Source organism: Periplaneta americana, chromosome 4 (assembly GCF_040183065.1).
Source record: "Periplaneta americana isolate PAMFEO1 chromosome 4, P.americana_PAMFEO1_priV1, whole genome shotgun sequence".
Taxonomy (NCBI): domain Eukaryota; kingdom Metazoa; phylum Arthropoda; class Insecta; order Blattodea; family Blattidae; genus Periplaneta; species Periplaneta americana.
The window spans coordinates 90,861,129-90,864,782 of NC_091120.1; the positions used below are offsets into that span (position 1 = coordinate 90,861,129).

Below are 3,654 nucleotides of genomic sequence, written 5' to 3' on the forward strand. Positions count from 1 at the left end.
TTTATTCTGCTTGTTAAATTTTTAACTATTAACAATAAAAATTTTAATATAATTTATAGACATTTTTATATCCTTTTTAAAGTATGATAAATGGTGCTATATTGATGAATTTTGATCTGTTATATACGTGGATTATAGATTTTGAATGGCCTACGCTATTAATGTGATCAGAGGGTCATAGCCCAGTTATTAATATGAGAAGAAAATAAATATATTTTTAAATAACCATATTTGATTCCACTTTTATTCTGCTTGTTAAATTTTTAACTATAACAATAAACGATGAAAGAGTAATGGAACGGAGAAAAATTCTCTCCGGCGCCGGGATTTGAACCCGGGTTTTCAGCTCTACATGCTGATGCTTTATCCACTAAGCCACACCGGATACAACCCCGACGCCGGTTAGAATCGTCTCAGATTAAGCTCCAACTCTTGGGTTCCCTCTAGTGGCCGCCCTCTGCACTACGTCATAGATGTCTATGAACGCAGGACCGAAGTCCACACATGTGCTGAGGTGCACTCATGATGAGTGACTAGTTGGCCGGGATCCGACAGAATAAGTGATTTACGCATTTCATATATATTATTTTAATGTACCGAAGTACATATGATATTTCCATGCAGATATTCTGCGTCATCATACGATGAAAGAGTAATGGAACGGAGAAAAATTCTCTCCGGCGCCGGGATTTGAACCCGGGTTTTCAGCTCTACGTGCTGATGCTTTATCCACTAAGCCACACCGGATACAACCCCGACGCCGGTTAGAATCGTCTCAGATTAAGCTCCAACTCTTGGGTTCCCTCTAGTGGCCGCCCTCTGCACTACGTCATAGATGTCTATGAACGCAGGATCGAAGTCCACACATGTGCTGAGGTGGCTTAGTGGACAAAGCATCAGCACGTAGAGCTGAAAACCCGGGTTCAAATCCCGGCGCCGGAGAGAATTTTTCTCCGTTCCATTACTCTTTCATCGTATGATGACGCAGAATATCTGCATGGAAATATCATATGTACTTCGGTACATTAAAATAATATATATAACAATAAAGTTTTTAATATAATTTATAGACATTTTTACATCCTTTTTAAAGTATGATAAATGGTGCTATATTGATGAATTTTAATCTGTTATATACGTGGATTATAGATTTTGAATGACCTACGCTTGAAAATCTTCTCTTGAAAATCTGTCATTTATATACCGTGGTAGCTATCCCGAATGTTCATAAAAGCGCGCTTGATATTTTTTGTGCCTCTCGAAATATTAATTTATCTAAATAGGTTTTCTCCTCTCCGAACTTTCATCCAATGCAAACATTATCCTTGTATTTATAGACGATTTTCATAAATTTGAATATTGGAAGAGACTATACTCCGTGCCCTATCTTGTATATGTTGTACAGGAAAGTCTGATAGAGCTTTATTCTTCAGTAAACCCACAACAGCCATTTACGTGATGTAGTCTGGACTGTGGCTTTACGGTAAGTCTGTGCAGACCTTAATTTATATGCTAAAACTAGGAGTGTATATTCTAGACGAGAAGCACCTTGAAACTATAATTCCGAGCATATAATAGTATGTAATGTACTGTATAACGCCTTGTGAAAGAGTTTAAAAGTATTTTCGTTATATTTATGTAGTAATTATACGGAAAGCTCTCGAACATAATAAATGTATGTATTTATTAACACTGTAATTGGGTACACACCCAGTAGCAGTGATATATAATATACAATAACATTACAATATCCTCTGATTGAGGTTCTAGCTTATACAGGGTGTTAAAAAAAGTATCCAATATTTTAGGAGGTGATAGTATGTATCAAAACAAGAAAACAATGTCTAATAAATATGGGTCCTGCAAGACATACTTTCTGAGATCTGAACACTTGTTTATAGGAGGTTCTCAATGTGACGTCCATTCATGGCAATGCATTCCTCTGCCTATAATACAGCAGACTACCAGATAATCATAGTTGACACCCCTGGCAAGGAATAATAATACGTCACAAGAAATACTGAAAAGAAAAGTCTGGTTGCGGATATGAGCGGGGTTCAGCATGTGTAGACTGATGAAAATTCCCATGCAGTTGAAGAAACAAGGCATCAGCACCCATTCTCAATCAACTTATGGGCAGGCGTTCTTGGTGATAGATTAATAAGGCCATACGTGCTACAGCAGAGATTAACTGGGGATCGTTATCAGGAATTCCTTGTTAACGTATTAAAACAAATTTCAAAGAGTGCGTGATTCCTTACGCTGAAGGGCGGAGGAATGCATTGTCATGAATGGACGTCACATTGAGCACCACCTATGAACAAGTGTTCAGATCTCAGAAAGTATGTGTTGTAGGACCGATGTTTATTAAACATTATTTTCTTGTTTTTATGCATACTAGTACCTCCTAAAATATTGGATACTTTTTTTTTATTGAATACTTTGTATGTACATCTACATTAAGTTATCAGGCATTACATGTCACTTGACGGTATGTGTCAGAGGAAGAATTGTTTGTATGCATCTGAAGTCTGATTAGTGTAATACGTATGTAGCTAATCGACGATGCATGCAATGGAGGGAGAAAGGAGCTGGGCACCCTACACCATTATCTCCTGGCCTAGTTGCCTCATAAATGGTGCCTTCTTGGTATCACTTGTGAGGTTCAGACCTGTCTTCGGACAGTTGATTAAAAAAAAACAACATGTGGTGAAGAACGGGTAGAACGGAGGAAAATTCTCTCCGGGCCGGGACTCGAACTCGGGTTTTCAGCTCTACGTGCTGACGCTTTACCCACTAAGCCACACCGGATTCTCCGTTCTACCCATTCTTCACCATATGATAATGCAGAATTCCTGCACGGAAATATCATACGTACTTCGGTACATCATAGTAACAAGCAACATTGCAATAAAAATTACAGCAATAAATTTCAATAATTACAAAAAAAAAATAATGTAGGTAAAATAAACGTAAAATTAATTCTACCTATAAATAAATAAATGCAATAAACCTAGACTATGCTATAAATAACGTCTACTATAAGCCAAAGTATACCTAACTTACAAGTAAACCAATTTTTATTAAAACTATTGTCAACTTAATTAATATAAGTCACCATAATTAATTACACGTTAACTTAATTAATTAAATGTCACAACTCAGAGAATTACACTGAATCTACATTTGTATTAAATCTTAGCCTAATCTGTTCAATCTTATCTTAAGTGTATTGATTTTGAGAGGACTACCCTGAAATATTGCAGCAGGTAAACTGTTCCAGTCTACTGTTGTGCGGTTTTGCCACGTCTGTTCTTTGTTTTTTTGCATTTAAACTTTATAATATGATCAGCACTGCTTAGGTATGATGATGTCACTAATCTATTATTGATGTCGATCCATGCTTTGTGTCCCACTTGTACCTTAAACAATGCACTGAGTCTGGTTTTTCGTCGGCTTGATTCGAGCATTTCCCATCCTAAGTCTTTTATTATCTCTTCGCCATATCCCTTCCCCATTTTGACATATTTTGCTGCCCTGCGTTGTACCTTTTATGCTGAATCAATTTGGGTTTGTCTGTAAGGATCCCAACCTATCGCTCCATATTTCATTACTGGGCGAACAAGGGTTTTGTACACTAATTCTTTTGACTTT

The 3,654-nt window shown here is 36.9% G+C and overlaps 1 non-coding gene across 1 annotated transcript; it reads right to left on the minus strand.

The window, feature by feature from the left end:
* Positions 1–313: 313 nt before the first annotated feature.
* On the minus strand, positions 314–385 carry TRNAY-GUA (transfer RNA tyrosine (anticodon GUA)). Its single transcript has one exon. It is a non-coding gene; the product is annotated as a tRNA-Tyr (tRNA).
* Between the last annotated feature and the right edge of the window lie 3,269 nt (positions 386–3,654).